This window comes from Aquila chrysaetos, chromosome 9, assembly GCF_900496995.4.
Source record: "Aquila chrysaetos chrysaetos chromosome 9, bAquChr1.4, whole genome shotgun sequence".
Lineage (NCBI taxonomy): Eukaryota > Metazoa > Chordata > Aves > Accipitriformes > Accipitridae > Aquila > Aquila chrysaetos.
Genome location: NC_044012.1, coordinates 29,485,065 through 29,504,956, shown reverse-complemented (window position 1 = coordinate 29,504,956; position 19,892 = coordinate 29,485,065).

Sequence of the window (19,892 nt, the reverse complement as noted above, 5' to 3'; positions counted from 1 at the left end):
AGCGCGGAGATGGCTCTCCAGCACAACGAGGTGTCATCCCTGGCTGCAGGCAAGCATCCAGCCCCATGACAGCCCCTGTGCAGCCCAGACCCCTGCAGCAGGTGGGTCTGCAGCAGCAGCCATGGCCAGCATGCCTTGCATGGCCAGCTGGTGAGTGGATATACAGCCACCAAGCCCAGCGCCAATGCCACCTGCATGCACCGAAGCTGTTCTGCATCGCAGGAGGCTGGGAGGGCAGCACTGGCTCGTGTTTCCAACTTGCCACTGCCCTAGTCAAGTCCTTTCACTTGCCTTGTGAGCATGGTCATGGATGAGCTGGGACCACCCTGCTTTGGATCACCTCACCAGTTCCTGCCAGGCATCAGAGCTGGAAACAAAGCACTGCTCTCAGCTGCAGCGAGACAGCGACCTGCCTGCAACTGGCACCTCCGAGCCCTGCGCTGCACCCCAGTCCCTGCCTGGCATCTCCCCCCGGTGCCCCAGGGACCCCACGTGTGCAGAGGCCAGCGGTGCCTGCAAGCTGCGTTGCAGGTGTTGAACACGCCTGCTGTTTCCCCTGGCTTTGGGGAAGAAGGAATGAACCGTGCCTTGCGCTGCCAGCAAAGCCTATAGCAAAGGCAATAAGTCATCTGCTCCTCTCCCTCGCAGTGCACCCCTGTTTAATGAGACTATCCATCACCAGGATTTTTTTTAAGCTATCAGCATGGTTCAGGGTGAAAGACTTAGCCATCAGTCACAGGGATCCGTCAGTGTCTGAAGGCAAAGGCAGAGGCACCGACTGCTTCCCAGGGCCCAAGAGCAAAACTGCACTGAGCCGCCCTGAGCCCCTCACCTCTGCAGTTTCGGGTACAGCACAGTGCCTCATCCCACCATGCATGGCTGGTCCCAGGAAGGCGTCTGCTGCTATGTCACGGTGCTCAAGGCTTTCTGAGCAGAGACCACTAATCCAGACCCTGGGATGGGCCACCTTTCTGGCAGTGCCAGCGCTGCGGGGAAAGCTGTGTGCAGCAAAAAGCAGCCTCTGCCAGGGCCGTTCAAGGCTGCATACTGAAAAGGTCAGGCTGACACAGTGTAGTCTCTCGTTAAACGATCCCACAGTGGTACCAGCCCTGTGCCATCCCTCAGCTTGTTTATCTTCTCTCTTGAAAAACACCACAGGAAGGGAAGCAGAGTATCTTGGAAATGGGAAGGCGCAAGGGCAGTGGGATGAAAGGGGATGAAAGCAGATAGCAAGATGGGGACAGACCAGAAATACCTGGAAGGCTTGAACTGCAGAGAATCGGTCTAATATGTGAATAAGTGTATTTTCCACAGTGCCACAGGAGGACTGGCAGGGGCTGCCTGACCCGTGGCTTCTGCATCATAAAATCAATCCCATCCAGCACACACAGGCATTTCTGCTGGAAACAACTGTTGGTTCCGCCAGGAACCCTTCCTGGGTCTCGCTAACCCACCTCTTATCAACACCTACAGTTTGCAAATGGAATTAGAGCAGTGATGCATAAATTGAGATCTTTTTTTCAGAGTGGAAAAGAGCTTATGAAAATGAAAAAATGCCAGGAATGACTGTTTTTTAAGGAGGTGTGGGACACGGCTGTGAGCCGAGAGGAAGCTTGCACGGAGCAGCATTGGTAGCAACACAGTTCTCTGGTGCGGAGCCTGGCACTGCACCCTGAAGACGACAGCCACAGGGACCACACACCATTGTAAGTTCATGTGTAAATAGCAATTTGTTACAGCACACAAGCATCGCTCCATAACGTCCTTGAAGCACAGGCTCAGCAATCCCTGAAGAGATTTGTTTAACGGGCGCTGAGTTTTGCAGAGCGCAGGAGCAGCCTTGGCCAGGGCATGGGGAGGTCCTGCCTGCCCCCATGCCAGCCTTTGCTTGTAAAAGCCAGTTAAGCAGTTGTGCAGCACGGCTGGTTTTGCATGAGAAACTGCAGCCCTGACCTCCTCCAGCCCCCCCACCATCGGCAGTGCCCCTGCATGGAGGGAACAGAGCCTGACTCCGCTCACCAGCACTCACACCGGCGCAGCAGGGCTGGAGCACAAACCTCTGGGCACATCCCAGTACAACAGGTGATGATGGCAGGACCAGCCTGAATGGCTGTGCTGCACTGAACCGCCCATTTGCAGCACCAGCTGCGGGGCAGAGCGATGGACCACACCGAGCCAGCACTTTCCTCGACGTTCAGGGGTCCTGTGCAGCCCCTTTTGCCGACAGCCAGGGTTTGCAATGGCCACCGAGATGTTTCTCAAGGTGCTGGGGCACACAGCAGCCTTTGCACAAGAGGAGCACACCCAGAGGGAGAGCAGGAGAGGGCCCACCGGGAGCCGGCAGCGGGAGCAGAGGCATGCAGCCCCCTCCGTGCCTGGCCAGAGCTGAAGGCGTTCAGGGCAGCGATCCCCCATGCACTGCCCTCCCCTTCAGCCCTCTCATGCCATCGGGGCTTTTACCAGCTCCGGGAGGAATGGGAGTGGGACCCTGGAGCTAAGCCCAGAGGCAGCCCCTACCTCGGGCAGAAAGGCTCTTCGAGGATGTTGGAGAACATCGTACATGGGCTCTTACACACAGAGGAGCTTTTGATGATCACGGAGGGCTTTGCAGGCACAGAACAGAGATGGCACTAAGTAGGGGCATGTACTCTGCACAAATCTGCCACCACATGTACAGAAAAGGAAACAAATGCAAAGGCTTTACAAAAAGTCTTAATTTTGGGAGAACCGTAAGAGAAAAAACACTGTCCATGGTTACAGACATTACATTATTGGTGTTACACATTCAAGCCCTTGGCTCCAGGTGTGAAGGCTTATACAGCTCATCCTCTCATCATCCTCAGAGCCAGGAAGCCACACATGCAGCTGGGGAAGGTCTCCATGGCTCAGGGCTGTGTGTCACTGGGCATGAGCCCAGTGATCGCCCCATCACACCCTGATGTGCACGCAGGCCAACACGCAACCTGCCAGGGCTGGGCCCTGTGAGCAGTCAGTGTTGTGAAATAACTCTTGCAATTCAAAGAACGACTGTAAGGAGTTCATTTCCCGATTTCGGTGACATCAGGGGACATCACACAAGTTCATATGTGATGGGGACACTTGCAGGTGTCTCTGTGCTCACACACACAGTATACACACATTCATACCAGCACACATTCAAGCTCTGCCCTTCTGGGTTCATACGTATCTGGCCTGTGTATCTATGCATAGCTTTACATCACAGGCTTACAGCTCCCCCTCCCCAGGTAATTATGGAAATGGTGATTACATCTAACTCTTGCAGAATTAGCACTTTACTTGAAACAGCAATGACCTCATCCCCAGACCCACAGCTTTCTGGGTGGATGTCAGCAGAAACCAGATCAATTTGTGACTGTCCCTGGCTATGGGCCATAGCCAGAATCAGATGGGCAGGTCCCAAGCCCCCAGCAGCTGCATGGCTCATCTGAGGGCCTGAGTTGCTGGGCAGTAATTCATTACCTGCTCAAAATAAGAGTTTGAGAGCCTGAGAGGAGGTTGCACGGGAGCATCTTTCAGTTTGGGACAGGGGCACGCACCAGCACTGTCGAGGGGACAATGCTAATTAACACAAAATCATTACAACCAGGGCATGCAGAGCTGAAGTCCCCCAGATGAGAGACTGAGCATGCTTTGGACTGGGCAGGCCACATTTATTCCAAATTTGAGCCTCTTTGAATGCACATCTTGCCTAATCCTCTCTGCCCACCCCCCCATCTCCATCACTGCCAGGTCCAATCCTGCAGCAGCGAGTGGAGCCATCACCCCCGGGAGCACCACTACCACCATCACTCCGGGATAGCCTGGAGAGGTGGCTCATCCTGGAGCCGACTTGTCTGGGGGCTGCCAGTCTCCCTCCTTCTGATCCTCCTGTGTAATAACACACTGCCACACTTGACAGCTTCCCTTATCTGCTGCCAGGCTGATCAGTTCTGGCTGTAATTTCATGCTGTTATAAGCAATCACACTTGTAAAGCAAAAATCATGGCTGTGTTTCATAGCAGAGGATGTGAAGTCGGCTTTTAAATGCTGGAGAAATCCTGGCTGGCAGCTCCTCCCTCCATCCCCCCGCCAGCACTGGCTCGCACCGGTGCCTGGGTGTCCCTGCAGCCGCTCCCTCCCTGTGCCTGCTCCCGCTGCACTCAGGCCCTCTTCCCAATCCCAATCCCTCGGGCTTTTGCCAAGACAGCAGCTTGCAGCACCCGTACCAGGGCACGCAGAGATGCGCTCGGGAATGATCTTGGCACTCAGGCAGAAAGATGAACGACTCTGGGCAGCATCGGAGCCGCACGCACGCTTTGCGTTCACTGCAGACCACGCTTGCGATCATCGCTGAGCCCTGACCGAGCCCAGGGCAGCACACGGGCTCTAGCACAGCAAGAAGAACAAATATATTGAAGGTGTTGGTGCAAAACCTTGCTTTTATGGCAGGGGACTTAAACAGCACAGTGCTGCTTCTGTCCTGAGCCTTCACTAGCCTTTTGCTGGGTCTCAAATTAGTCCTTTTGCACAGGAATGCAATGGACATGTCATTGGGATCGGAAACTACCCTCCCCTCAAAAACAAGCACTTCTCCCATGGGATGAATCTGACCTTGGAAAGGTGCTGCCTCATCTTCCCTGGGCTGGCGAGAGCAGCGGGGACCAGCCGGGACTGGGGCAGGCAGCAAGCAATCCTCCAGCTCCTGCTGCACCTGCTGCAGGGAGAAGATGGGATCCATGAAAGCTGATCAGAGCTATTTTTAGAAATAAGAGAGAGGTTTAAGATATTTGCAGCTGTCTTTTATAATAAGCCATTTGCAGAGGTGCCTATGGGGAGGGATCACCCCAGGAAGACAGCAGCAAACTGAAACCCCAAGGCTCAGAGCTGGGCAGGAGAGCACCCTGTGCAGGCCCCAGCCTGACATAAGCCCACCATGCCCCTGTGGGAAGCTGAGCACTTGCTGGGGGTGGTCCCATACTCCCCTGGGTGGTGGTTATAAGGGGCAAGCAGCCAGACCCAGGCACCCCGAGTTTGCTCCAGGGCCCTTCCCCACCCATGCTCAGCCCTCACACGGGCAGGACATGGGGGAGGCAGCCCAGGCTCCCACTCTGCCACACTGACGCTGAGGAGCCCAGCGTGCCGCACTCTCTCCGTCATCTGCCGAGGGAGCAAATTCTCCAGTGAGCACGCGAGGGTATCACTGTAAAGTGGGGTGGGAAGCCTGGCTCTGCTGACAAGGCTCTCCTTTACTCCCCACCCTGCTGTGGGGAGCCGGGCCGGGTGAGCAAGGAAGCTGGGCTTTGGTACCCAACATCAGAAGAGCATACAGGATTCCAAGCCCTAAGCCAAGGTATTTGCCGTTAGCAAAAAATCCTCTCACAAGCCAGCCCTACTAGCACACAGCTATGCACCATCCACACAGCATCAGCCCAGCCATCCGCCATCCTCAGCCATCATCCATCAGCCCCCTCCACCCCAGCAGCCTCCTAGGAGGGGCAGCCCTGGCCCTTTTTAATGGCTTCCAGTAACAAGCCCCAGGTGGAAGTGAGCATCTCCAGCTGGGCTGTGTCCCTGACCTGCCCCTCAGCTCCAAAACTTCCTCCATGCTGTGCCAGTGCCAAGGAGCGGGTGATCAGGCAGCAGCCACCCCGCAGGGGAGCTCAGGCAGTCACAGCCTGGTCCCGCTGCTGTTCCCCCACAGCCCTTTGCTGTGCACGTCTGCATCAGCCCTGGGGCTAACGTTGGTGTAGCTGAGTTATCCCCTGCATGCTCTGCACAGCATGGCACTGCGTCTGCTGCGGGGCAGGTGCACGGTGCCTTCTAGGCACAACATGCCATGGACCCACAAAACATCCCCAAGCGCAAGACGTGGTGTGCAGCTCTGCTCCAGCTGGATGCGAGGCGTGCGGGGGCAGAGAGCTCCCCATTGCTCCCCACTGCAGAGTCTGAGGGAAAGAGCATGAATGATTCCTGCAGAGCCAATTATGCCTTGCACCACGTAGCGCAGCCCTGCACAGACACCTTGTTAGACAGACAGAGAATGTGTCGTGTGTTTTGGGAAGGAAACAAAACTCCTTATGGTGCTCTCCATCTGGGCTGAAAGGTTGCCTGGAAGGAAGGACAGCCAAGTGCGCAGGGCACCGTACCAGGGCGAGCAAAACCTGTTCCGCTTCCAGCCCAGCCCCCCAACATGGCTCTGTTTCCCGTCCCTCCGCATCGTGTGCTGCCATCCCCCACTGGTGTCGGGAAGAGGGGCTGGGAGCCATGGGCTCAGTGGGAAGGAACCACGCCACGTCTCTGCTAGCCAGGTATCACAGGGGAGAGGATGCGTCTGCTGAGGGCAGCCAGGAAAAGGATATCAGGCTGAGAAGTGATGCATCTCCTTTGGCCATAGCAGGAGGGGAATGAGAGCAGCTCGGCTGAGCCATGGGGGCTCCTGTGGGGGGGGGACATGTTTCTCTGCCTGCAACTGGTGATTTTCAGCAACGAGTTGGGATACGGATGGTCCAGCCTGCAGCTCTTCTAGAAGGGACAGGCTGTAAATGCTTGAATTTAGTTCCAAGTTGTCAAATAGCTTTGATGCCCTGATGGAGGACAGCCCCCGCACCCATTTCACCTTGGTTTTCACTCTTGCATTTCTGAAGAGTTGGTACTGCGGCAAGGCAATGGAAAATCTTTTTAAAGAGAGAGAAGTCCCCAGTTGTGTCATTTAGCATAACACAGGACAACTCCGGGAGGAAAAGGTTGTAGTAAGAGGCAAGATGCTCCATGGCCTTGTTAGCACGGCTGCCCCTCAGCTGGCTCCCGACACCCCAGAAACCCCCATATCCACCTCGGCTCAGCCCCTGCACAGGCACCCCAGCCAGTGGCAGAGCCTGGCCGCCTTCCCCACCCGAACCCACCCTTCAGTGGCTGCCGGGGGGGTGATGGGTCTGCCAGGGAACTGCAGCTTTTGGCAGCCCTCTTCCCTGCCAGCCTGCCCAGCCTCCCAGCAAAGCATCTTGCAGACCCTCCCCTGCCCCAGTGCCTGCCTGTGCCTCCCCAGCCCTGCTTTGGGGCTGCCAGGACAGGGTGATTTATTAGGGTGTCTGAAAGATGAACACCACGGAACCAATAAAGACTTTCCCCAGGTACTAAAAACACCCCGAACTTGGGGAATTTTCTCCTCCTGACAGAAATTGATGCAAAGGTGCATTTTCGGGCAGAAGAACATGCGGTTTCCATTCCTGTGTGCCCCAAGGGGAATTGCTGCTTTCCATCTTATTCATATTTATAAACCCAGACTTGGGCCCAGCCAGACTCCTTGTTAGGAGGAGATTTACAATCTGTGCTAATAGCGAGGATCCTGCCAGGACTCCTCCGAACAGCAGCAGTTTATGTTGTGCCCAAAGCTTTCAAAGTAAACAGCTTATCTCGGGGCTGAAAGGATGATGAGGAGTCAGTCGGCGCTTCCCCTCTCCCAGCCATCGCCAGCAGCAGGTGAAAGAAGCCTTTGAAGGGTGGGGAAGAGCCAGCAGCGGCTCAGGGGACCCTCCCGAACTTCAGGGACTGCACCCCGCTGCCTGCAGGCAGCACGGTGTTCAGAAAGGAATTTGTGATAGCGGTGCTGCTCGGAGTTGTGGGATCGGGATTGGGATCAGGCTCAGGCTCAGGGGAACATTTGCAGCCACAGTCCAAGCAAATCAACAAAAGAGCCAATGAAATTCCCAACTTTTTCCTTCCTTCTTGGCAGAAAAGCCAGGGATTCAGACTGCTCTCTCTGGTGCTTCTCACCCATGAGCTTTTCACGACTTCATCCTCCATGTTCCCTACGGAGCCTGGGCACCCCAGGCCCCCAGGCCCCCATCCCTCCCCTGCCCTCCAGCTCTGGGGTCGAGCCCCACACTGGCATGGCCACGCCATTCGGGGCTTGCTGCGTCTCAGGAGAGGGATTACTGATCCGCCAGCATCCTGCACTGTGGTGAAAATCTGCTGCAAAGTTTAATTAATTGATCAGTAAGTGCTCAGAGATCCCCAGATGAAAGAGCCGCGTAATTACCGAGTATCATCCGGTGGCACTCAGAGTAATTGCAGTAACTACTGCTCGGGGTTAGCTCTCAGAGGCAGAACTACCTCGGTGTTTAATGTCACCCTCCGGTGTCAGATGATATTCTCCCTGTGCCGTACAGAAGGGACTGGAGAGCTTAGGCCTGGGAAATAAAATCCCTCCCTGCATCCCGCAGGATGCTGGTCCTCGGGGAGGGGCTGGGGACAACGGGACGATGGTCCAGAGGGTGCAAGGCAAGGAGCTGCTCTTCAGCCTCCAGACTCGAAGCGGGGACCTTTTGGATCACAGAATCATTCAGATTGGACAGGATCGCTTGAGATCTCCTGGTCCAGCCCTATCAGTAACCCCATCAATCGACCACTCATCACCAGGGCCAAGGAAGCCCATCGAACATCTCGGGGTTTGGAGAGCAGCGCTGATGCGAAATTGTGCTCATGCGAATGAAAGGATTCTCCCGCGGGGAAGCCCTTGGCAGGGCTGGTCCCCAGCATGCCCCAGGGACCTGGGGACCAAGGCTTTCCAGAGGAAGGCGCTGGAGCCTAAAAAACTGTGGTTATGCAGAAATTCAGCTCCATGTGGGTTTCTCTGACAATTCCCAGCCTTATTTTAGATTTTTACGGTCTGTCATGAAAGCAGTTATAGTAAATTATTAGCCCTACATGTGGGCTGTCAGGAGGCTTCTTCCTTTTTAAATCCCCCACAATGCTGTTAACTCATTGCACTCAGCCAGGCCATGTGGACCACATCCCTCCAGCCCACAGGGGATAGGGGCTGCCATGCCCCTGTGTTCCACCCCCCACAAGGCGTGTGGGGCTGGAGCCTCATCCCCCCGTGATCCCACTGGGCTTATGGGCAGATAAACATGCCTGCAGGGAGAGGGAAAGCTCAGGGTTGATTTCCTGAAAACAAGGGCTGCGCTTTGGAGGAGAGGTGGTGGTGCCGCACAGGTATCAGCAGGACGCCATTATTCCTGGAGATATTTGAGATAGACATCCACTGCTGAGCTGCCCCAGAGCAGAGCTGGTTCTGCACGGTCAGTGGGCACTGTTCCTCGAAACACAGGGAAGAAAAGCAGCTGGGGACATGCTGGTGCCAGGGAGAATGCCGTGCCCTGGCCAAGCAGCAGCACCAGTAAGAGCATCACCATTCACCACACTGCTAAGAGCATCACCATTCACAGCACCAGTAAGAACACCACCATTCCCCGCTTCGAGGGCACCTGCCCCAAGAGCGGCTGATGCCCGAGGCCAGACACAGTCCCGGGATGATCTCTTTGCAGCTGAAGCTGCCGCAGCCAGTTGTTCCCTCCTAACTCCACATGGTTTCTGTGTGAGGATCCTGTAAAAGACAGGTCCATGTAAGACGACATTAAGGTTTCCAGAGATGTATCCCCAACTTTACCTCTTCAGTCCCAGCTGGCAACGATATAAAAGTGCAGAACAAACGTGGTGGGCATTTTGTTTGAAGGGGCATCATCCACACCAGGACAGGCAGGGCTCGGGAGCCAGCAAGCACGCAGGGAACCCGGGCTGAGTGCAGTGTGCCTTACCCCATGGAGCTTTGTCCAGGTATATAAAAACCTCTTGGGAGTCAAAAATAGTCCTCACTAAGCCATCCTAACAGCCAGGTCAGGGGAAAGCGGAACAGTATTTGCTTCTGCTGCCAAACAGAAAGCAAAAACTGATCTCTTGGGTGCTTGGGAAAGTTTTACAAATTTCACTGGTTTATTCTACTAACCCTGTGGCTGCTCCAGGGAGCTCAGCAGTCATGTCTGCAATAACGTGACCTCCCTTTAACCCACAGATACTGCTCCTTCCCCGCTCTCCCAGCTGTTCAGCAGCACAGAGCCCATCTCCCAGCCCTGCCTGAGCCGCAGCCTGAGCAGCTATGTGCTTTGGTGCAATCTCAGGACGAGAGGCCTGGGCAGGACATCTCCCCAGGGGCCAAAAGAGCTGAGCTGCCATTTAGAGCACTCGTGTCATTCAGCTGACCATCGCAGCAGGCTCCTTGCTTTGCACAGTAATTAGCTGCAACTGGAAACTGCTTCCACAGCCCTGGTAGTAGGGTAGGAGCTGTGTGGAGATGCCAAGCTCTTCAGGCAAGGCACTGCAGAACGAATTACAAATGTCGCTTAACGCCATTGTGTTTCCCTGACGGGCAACAAAACCCGCCAGGCTGGCAAGCAGCTGGAGCTGTGATCCCTGCTGCACCACCGTGCTTTGTCTTGTTTGGTGTGGAGGGATGCCACTGCTGGGGACTGTCCCTTCAAAGGGCCTGCCCGTGCCCCCACACCCAGCCTCTCGCTCTCCCGGGGGCTTTGGCATTCCCAGCCCTTGCAGCAGGCTGCGGTACCAGGCTGATGTCACCCGATCAGAAACCGCGGCCAGAGCCATCCCCGGGAGGTGCCTCGGTCCGTGCGTGATGGAACAAGGTGACTCACAGCGAGTGGGCAGTGGACGTGTGCCCATGCCAACACCAGCTAACATCCTTCCTCTGCAATGATCCGCCACCCCTTGCCTTGAAATATGCCTATAATAAAGCTGCACATGAGTAGAGCTGCAGGGTGTTATTAGCAGTGCTGCTGCAGACCCCCCTGGAGACTCCTGAGCCCTTGCCAGGTGCGATGCAGCCACCAGCCAGGGCAGCGCCGGGTTTTGGGCAGCCGTCAGCAGGGGCTGCCTTGGAGGGTAGAAGCCGTTTCCTCCTGCAGCTAAATGAGGTTTGAGGACAGCCGGGCACGACTGGCAGCGGAGTCAGTATCAATCGCTGGGTGCCCCAGGCAGCAGGGGCAGGCTCGGGAGCGGGCTGCCTGCACCAAGGACGTGCACAGAAACCCTGCACATGGTTTCTCTGGGCTGGCTGGAGAGGTTTGGCCACAGGGTAGGCCAAGGAGGGAGCCCTGAAGTTAAGCCAGGTTGAATCCAATTGCTCCTGCACACATGCAGCCTCAGGGCAACGACTACTCTCTTCCCACACGGAGCGATGTAGGCACAGAGGAGTTTAACATTGGCACAGAGCCCTTGCTCTGCTCTCTACAAAGAGCTTGTCCTCTTGTGGGACACGTGCTTTATAAGGGAGAGAAGGAAAAATAATCTCTGCTGTTGAAGTTGTCACCATCGTCAACATGACAAGTGGAGCTACATGTCTGAAGAGACCTTCCTGCTCTGGGGCTTCTGCGTACCAAGGGTTAAAAGCAAGCCTGCAGCCCGTGAAAGCCCCTTCCATGACAACTGCTTCTCTCTGCCAAGCATCTCAGAGCATGGCCAAGAGCGTCATCTGAAAACACGTGGCTTTGTGCTAATTGTAACGGAGGTACCGGGGGGACATAACGGGTTATCGTCGGCTGCACACTGTCCGGGGGGGCCTCCGGCTCTGCCTCCCGGGTGGCCAGCTGCCATCCTGCGTGGCACCACGGCCTTGCTCAACGTGCCTAGCAAAAGAGCGTGTGCTCCTGTCCACAGGTGCAGGCATGGGCTCCTGCCCGTGGGTGCAGGCTACAGGCAGCACGCGGGCAGGGCCACAGCTGGCAGTTATTTGAACCTGTGAAGTGCGTGCCATGAAGAGGCAGTGAGAGGCAGGCCCTTTCGGACAGGCACGGGCGCTGCTTGGAATGTGCCAGAGCCGCACGAAACAACGCTGGGTGCTTTCAGCTGAGGGACCGTTCCCTGCACAAACATTTACCAAAAGCCCCCCGCCTGACATCCCCTCTCCTTGCCAGCAGGCAGGGCACAGGGGTTAATGGGCAACATTACACATTAAACTAGGCATGAAGATTTGCATTTGTTGGAGAGAGAGATTTCCTTACTAGATGGTTTGTGTTTGCAGTACATTAGCTAATCTCATTTCAGCTTGCGCTACATCTCCCACCGTGCGAATGCACACGCACACACACTGCGATGCTGAAGCCCTGCCAGGGCCCCACACATGTTGTTTCCAGTCTGCCTACTCCTCCCTCCTCCCCAACCTCCCTCCTGCCTTTCCGAGTCATGCCTGGATCCCCACAGAGTCCCCTGAGTGCCGATGCCTCCACAAACATGGAAGGACCATGGGGCCGGGGCCCCTATGCTTTCACACGCTGGCTGCCGGAGCCACCACGGCAGCAGAGCTGGGTTCCCTGCCCACCCTTCAGAATTGCTCAGAGCAAACCCCTGCACGGAGCCGTGGCCGGATCCTACCGGGAGCACAGAGCCACGGGGCTGGCACCGAGGGTCAAGTCCCCCCAGGAGGAGCTGCTGGATCCCATAACCAGCTGTATGAAGTACAGGGAACCAATGCTGGACCCCCCAGCCTCAACAAATCCCTGTTTGCAGGACTCTGAGCAGGTGCTGGGAGCCAAAGTACTGTTATTTCAGAGGAGGCATTTATATAGCAGCACTTAGTGACTGCTGGTAGGTTTATTACCAACCCCTCATCATACTGACACACTCAGCAGCATGAAGTTAGAGAAAGCCTTGATAATAGCTCTGCACAAGTGAAACGTTATTATTTTGCTAAGATCTCTGGGAATAAATAGGCCTGTATCTGTGTAACCTCGCAGGGCTGCAGGACGGGCAGCATATCCGCACTGTGGGTGGGGGTGGTCCCAATGTGCATGGGACCTCCCAGCTCGAGGCAAAGTGCAAGGGCTGACCTAGCCACAGCCACAGGGACAGTATGTTTTAGGGGCTTTTCCCTTAAAGCAACGGAAAAGCATCCGCCCAAAGGCACTTTGCAGGCAGAGGGACAAGTCTGGAGGCAGTTAATGGCTTTCCACCTGCGGGAGCTGCAGAAACGCTACCGACAAAACACTGGCTCTGCTGCCAAGCTCTTACAAGCTAATCAATTAAAGCATCACAGCTTGGAAGATGGGTCAGAGCAAAGCAGCACAGTATGGATTTTTTTCCATGAAAAGAGCTTTAGAACAAATCCCCTTTTCCCCCACAAAGACAGAACCAGCCCCTGCAGAGAAAACGAGCCCCAGGGCACCGGGGAGTACCCACGGGTGGGCTGGGAGGGGACTGCTGCCTCCTTGGCAAGGCACGGCCACTCGCTGCAGGTTCATGCCACTGTCCTGCTCCCTGTGTCACCTGGTTCACGGGTGCTGGCTCCCTGGGTGATGCCCAAAGCATGGGAGATGCAGGTATGGCCCTGCTAGCCCATGGCTTTGCTGCTGGCCGAGGCACAGACCCCTGCCTCTCTGCAATGCCGTGATTAAGTAAAGCACCGCTCCTTGCTCCAGCTGCAGGAGCTGCTGTCACAACGGGGGTTTCTCTGACCTGAGTGATGCCAACTGCTTTTTGCCGCTGCAGAAGGACCCTTCAGTCTCTTGCATCTCTGAGTCCTTTCCACTGCTGCCCACAGCACAGCTCTCCCACGCCAAGGCCCTCTGTTTCATGGCACAGCATTTAGTGTTTGACTGGCTAAACTACATTTGGTTTAATAATTCATCCTGCACTGTGATCCATGTTGCACGTCTCCACACAAGTTAACCAGCCTGCTAATCTCCTGCTTGTAAATCTAATCACTAGTGATTTTTTATTTACCTGCAGATCGTAAGTGAGAATGTGAAGCAGTGACAGAGCTAAGCACCAGTTCTTAACGGACTCATTAATAATTCCTCCATTTGAAGATGATTCCTCATTGCTGTTCTCTGAGATCTGTCAATGAGCTGGTTCTTAACCCACTTAAGATGCACCGCACTGATACTGCATCATGCTGCTTTTCATGAGAATACTGCTTGATACCACATCAAATACAGTACAACAACCTGTAACAGCGATTCAGATACCTTTGTCCATCACGTGTAATCTCTTCAAAGATTACAATCAGCTGTCTGACAAAATCTGGTTTTCATAATGCCATGGTTACTGGTGCTAATCGTAATCTGTTCTTTCCTTCTTTTTCCTATTTCCCTTATTTCACTATTCCTTTTCATCTACCCGTTGTCAGGCTGTGCTGCCCAGCAGCTGGGCTCACCTGCCTGGGTGCTGGTGCTGTGGTAGTGCTCGCCTGCTCTCTCCAGTCCCTCTGGCATCTCAGGGATTATTCCCAATCAGCATCACCGAGAGATGCTGATTGCATCAGCTCCTCAGAGAGTGCTTTTCAAGACTCCTGTGGGGAAATTATTTGGGCCAGGTGGATTAAAAATATTTACCTCTGGTCAGTGGTCAGGGCCAAGTTCCGCAGGCTGCACCAAGCCAGTCCCACAAACACCTCGAGCCCTCCCTGGGGTGTTCCTGCCTGGCTCGAGATGCTGAGCATTGATGCTGTGCCCTCCTGCCCAGGGCCAAGGGACCCCAAAAAGCATAGGGAGACACTGGTGTAAGCAAGAGAGCCAGGACATCTTCCTGGAGATAATTAATAGAGTACAGTAAGTGTAGAATAACACAGAGGCAAAGAAATCACTTTTTCTGCAGGCTGGTAGGATAGCAGTAAAGTCATGCTGCACTTTGCCTCACTTGAAAAAAAAGTTCTAACAAAACTTCTTTGTATTCTTCAAGGAAAATTTGCTAGATAGGACAACATAATTCTGTGCACTCATGAATTTACAAATTCAGTTTTCTGTATCAGTAACATTATCTGGCGCAGAGTAACTTACCTTGCAATTTATATGGGATGTGATGAGTAAATACCAGCAGTGTCCTGGCATGAATACCAATTTTGAAATGAATACAGAGAATGGAGGCCCGGGTAGGAAAGTCTCAATAGAGCAGGTATTTTTTGGCAGCTGGCAGCGTGTGGAAGGCAGTTTTCTCCAGGCACTTGTGGAGATGGTCAGTATGGGCTGGCCATAGAGCTCAGACATGGAGTTCAGCTTCCGACTGCTCCTGCCTGCTTTGCCTGATGCAAATCCTGCCAGAACAAAAACCTGAAAATCACAACTAAAAAGTCTTTAAAAACTTTTGGACAGCACAGTGCAGCAGTGAGTTATGGGTATGGCAACTGGACCAGCATTATTGCCTTGGTAAAGAGCCTGTTAACCATGGATCAGAGTGTGTTGGAAGAGCTGCAGTGCCTGAAGCTGGTGGGAGCTTCTCTGGGTGCTGCAATGAGGAGTTTTAGTTAATGAAGCTATGAATTATGCATAGAGGATAAACAAATGTCCTGTTTTATGGCTGGGGAATTAAGGTGCCACGAGCTCAGGTAAGTGCTCCCAAGCTTCATCCCTGCTGCGTGATGAGAGCCTTTGCTCTGACAACGGGATGGCTCCCTGGGATGTGCCACAGGGGCTCTGCAAAGCCGTGCTGTGACCAATCGCCCATGCAGGGGCATTGCATCGCATCGCTGAGGGATGCCGAGGTGGGGTGCAGAGGTGATGCTGCGGTTCACAGCCCCCCAGCCCTGGTCAGGTGCTTGGCCGAGGAGCAGCCTGGGGGCTGGGTCACCCAGCACCCTGGGCAGGCTGCCCGCGGGGTCCCTTCCCTCCTGCTCCGCAGGGATGCCGCTGCCTGTCATACCCACTGCAGGTTTGTTTCTCTCGGCCCCCTCCAAAGCCCAATGGGCAATAGCAAGCCTATTTTTGAGCTGTGCAAAGTCTTCTTCTGTTGACAAGGAACAAGGACTTCCCTCCTGAAAGGGCCCCCAGCTGTGCCCACGGGCACTTGCTCAAAGGGGCTGGAACGGAGCCTGGCCTCAGACTCAAACCCCCCATTCAGCACTGGCATTTGTAAGGCAGAGCAGGGAGGCAGCCTGCTCCGAAAGCCAAAGGCTGGAGTGGCTCTGCCATCTCAGAGGGACAAAGGCCTTTTCTGCCCTCGGACAATATTGCCACTCACCAGCGATGCCCCCCAGCCAGCGGAGCCTGGAGACCGCTCCTCAGAGCCACCATTCAGCTTTGCTACAGGAGACCTCAGCTTCCAAGTCTAAAGCCGAGGTTATTTTTCCGCTTCCTTCTGGCATTGAAGCCCCTATGGGCACTGCAGAGGAGGGGGTGAAAGCTTCCCAGGAAAGCTGCAGGGAGGAGGCTGGCCCCATATGTGCACCAAGGGCTTGAGGGGGGCAGGAGCCTGGCACCCCGTGCCTGACCTTGTGTGCCTTCGCAGGAGCCCCCTTCGCACCAGAGAGCAGCTGTACCAGTCTGGGGTCCTAAACAGGAGCCCTGGAGCGCTTTGGGGCAGCTGAGCATGGGTCTGGAGCCAGGACCCCCAGAGGTACCCTGGTTGTGGTCTGTCCTCCCAGCACCTCCATCCCCCTCTCCCACACGGGGCTGCCCTGTACCCCCAGCACTGGGGCCTCAGTGCCCCACAAGCACCAGGAAAAACCCATCCTGCTGCTGACCAACAGCATCTCTGCTCTGAGCCCCTGCCCTCTTTACACTGGCACTGGGGAAAGGGACCTGCACCCAACCCACATTTAAGCCATGAGATGCTCTTCAGCGAGGTTTCTGGTAGCTCAGGGTGGACGTCTCAGCTCATCAGGAGAAACTGCTGTCCCCAGACTGGGAAAGCTCCTTCCTGCAGCACTGGAGGTGCTACCGTGGCCGCTCGCTCCTGGCACGTGCTGCTGGAGCACAGCTGATATGCAGGTTTGCTCTCTGCATCCCTGCTTGGCTGCAGCTGGTGCATCCTCCCCCCCACCTGGCACCACTGACCGGCAGCCGGCAGTGATGCTCTGGCCTGGGCTCGGGGAGGATCTGGTTGTCCTTGCAGGGGACACCCTCAGGGCTGGGAACGAGGGCCCAGAGATGTGTCACTGTCCATAAAATCACCAGGGGCAGCTAAGGGTTGCAGCCTCCCAGCTGAGCTAGAGAGCTTCAGACCCAAGGAGTCAGCTCGTTAGCTCTTCTGCAGGCTGAGCACTCAGCGAGGTTCATGAGATGGTTGGGGGACAGTAAAACCTGCAAGGATGCTGGCTGCCTTGCTGGCAGCACAGCAAACATCACTGGCGACACCCCTGCAGCCCCCCTGCCCGGACAGGAACAGCCAGCCTGGGGATGTGCAGAAATACAGACCATGTCTCTGCGTCGTCCCTGCTCCTGCACTCGCAGGTTTCAGCACAGCAAACAACCCTGCAAGGTGGGTGCGCCGGTGCTGTGCCATGTGCCAGCCTGGTCTCTGCCCACCAACGTGGCAGCAGCTGCCTGGGAGGTGCTGGGGGGCTCCGATGGCCACAGGATCGGTCCCACCCCACTGCGGGGCAGATGCTGCCGGGCTACAGGATGCTTCCCACAAGGCAATGTGTCCGAGGGCTCCTTAGGGGATGCGCAGGCTGGACGGAGCCCCCGGCTAGCACGGCTCCTGCCCAGCGAGGTGCAGGGAGCCGAGAGTGGGTGGCGATCGATAGGTGTAACTGCAGAGCAAATGCAGCAGCACTGGGCTGCTGCATCACCATCGTGAAAATAAATGAGAGATTGATTTTCCGGGCGGTTTGGATCTCATGGATCTCACCAGCTGTGACAAGCAGAGTGCAGGCATGGCCAGCACGGCGGGGCTGACACCTCCCTGTGCTCCAGTGCACCAAGGAGAGGGAGGCAGCTGTGAGGCAGCTGGAGACTCAGACACCCTCAAACGGGGGCAAAGCAGGTCTGAGTGGCTTCAGGCTCTCGCCAGCATTGCAGGGGACAGACCCCAGGCAGGGAGGCAGGCGAGGCTGGGGACAACAGGAGGGATGAGGAAGCGCGGTGCCCTGTGGTCCCCCCGGGAGCCCCTGGCTCGCCGGCATCAGCCGCATCCCAAACCGTGGTGAGCAGCAATTGTCTGCTCACCAGAAAGGCACTGTCTTTCTTGTAACGTCTTATCTTCAAGCTTCTCTTGCTAAGTCACATCTGACTTAATTATGGTAATTAAGATTGACATTAATACAAGATTAAAATGTGAAATTAAAATTAGCTGTGAAACTTATCTGAATTTTTAGTGTGCTTATTGATTTTCTTCACTGTTAATCAAAGGTCTGAGGTAACTGCCGAGGAACATGGTGCTAATTAGAGCAATGCCCACTAAAGTGGCCTCGGGAGACTCTTCTCTTTATTTCCTTTCCAACACCCCAGGTTTCTGACCACGCAAACACGTCCAGCCCTAAGCGCTGCCAAAGGAGCAATAACGATTTCTCCTTTTCTTACATGCGCCCCTGTGGCTGCCTACCCTGCCTGCTCCCGCAGCTGCCGTCTTGCCCACTCCTGTCGGCAGCGCTCCCTGTATGCAGCCGGGTTGCACACGTGGTGATGCATGGCAATGCACAGTGATGCACAACGATGCATGGCCATGTGTGGTGCTGGAGGAGCCAGTCCAGCCAGAGGGGGCTTGGGGCAGCGGGTCCCAGCTGCAGGCAGGAGGGCCCCGGTGTTTTGGCAGGGGCAGCAGGACCATAGTGACCCGGGGAGCACCGAGGCCACTGGCTCCCCTGCTGCGCACATCACTGTTGTTCCTCGGACTGAAATTTCACAGGCCATTAGGCCTCGGTGCTGGCTGCGTGGGGAGGCTGCAGGAGGAAAATTATTCAGATCATCCTGTTACACACCAGCTACGGGGAGCGCATCCTGTGGTGCATCCCACCCCGTCCCCCTGCATGCACTCCCTCCTCCCTGCTAACTCCCAGCTCACCCAAGTCTCCAACAAAGCTGCTGGAGGGGTGGGGGGACCCCAGCACTGCTGCGAGACCCCCAGGCTCACTAAGCAGCACCGTCCCCAGCAGCCACTGAGCCCCCCCCAGGTGCAGGCACTGTGGGCAGTCGGGAAACGCACCCCAAGAGCCCCACAGAGCAGTGACAAACCCCAGCTGGTGCCGGGTGCGATGTCCTGGGCTGGTGGGGTGCTGCGCCAGTGGGGAGCTGGGCCCGGCTGCACTCCCGGCTGATGAGCTCAGGCTTGAGCTTAACTGTTCCCTCTCCATCGCCAACAACTTTTGCCACTTAGTGGGTATTTCTGCATTACAAATACAGCATTTGTTCTTTTTTTCCTGCCTGTTACCATGGCACTGGTGTTATTATCTGGCTATCTTAGGAGTTTACTACAATGCAGATGAAACACAATAAAAATCACTCAAGGAAAACTGCTAAATGAGAGACAACTTTTATCTTTAATAACGGCAGGTCGGGAGGGAAGCCGGGAATGGAGCAGAGGGGGGACCAGAGCAGGCTGCGCTCGCTCTGCTGCAGATAGCTTTGTTAGACCAAATTAAACCTCTGAGCAAGCGAATCCCACTTTGTATATGAAAATGACAGTGTTAAATAATATACTGCACCTCTCGGTGATTTCTCTCCCTTTCTTATTTTGTCCTTCTCTTGCCTGCTGCCCAACTGCTCCCAGCTGGCAGCAGCTAGGAGTGACACAGGGAATGCAAATGACCCCGCTGCCCGCACAGCCAGCTTCACGCTCCTCAAAATCCCCAGGCTGCTGCTTCTCCTGCTTGCACCAGTGTTGGGTGGAGGAACTCTGCAGACCCCAGCAGGGAAAATGGCAGCAGGATCAGTCCCCATGTTTGGACGGTTTCTTGACTTGATGTGTTCTGCATGGTGGCATTTGTAGTGATACCAGTACGTGATTATTGTTGCTGAGGTAACTGAATCAGTGTAATTGCTTTCTCAAAGGTAGCAGGGACTTCTCAGATGGCAGCATCAACAAACTGGCTATTTGGGGGAAAGGCTGGCCTCAATCTTGTGGTGTCTGACACTCGCGTCGTGCTTCGTGGCATTGTTCTGGCTATTTGACCTAACAGGCAGAGTGACCAGGAGGACCAGGCAGCTTGCACCAGGAGGTGATTTACAGTAAACGTTTCAGGGTAGGATTTGGGATTTCGAGAGAACAAAGTCCTCCGTTCCTGTTCTTATCAAAGCTAGTGTAATTACTCTGTGTGCCCTGACGGGCTCAGGAGGGGCCTGCCAGAAGCTCTCTCAGTTTACTGCAGCTGCCGATGGCCCAGGCAGGGGGAT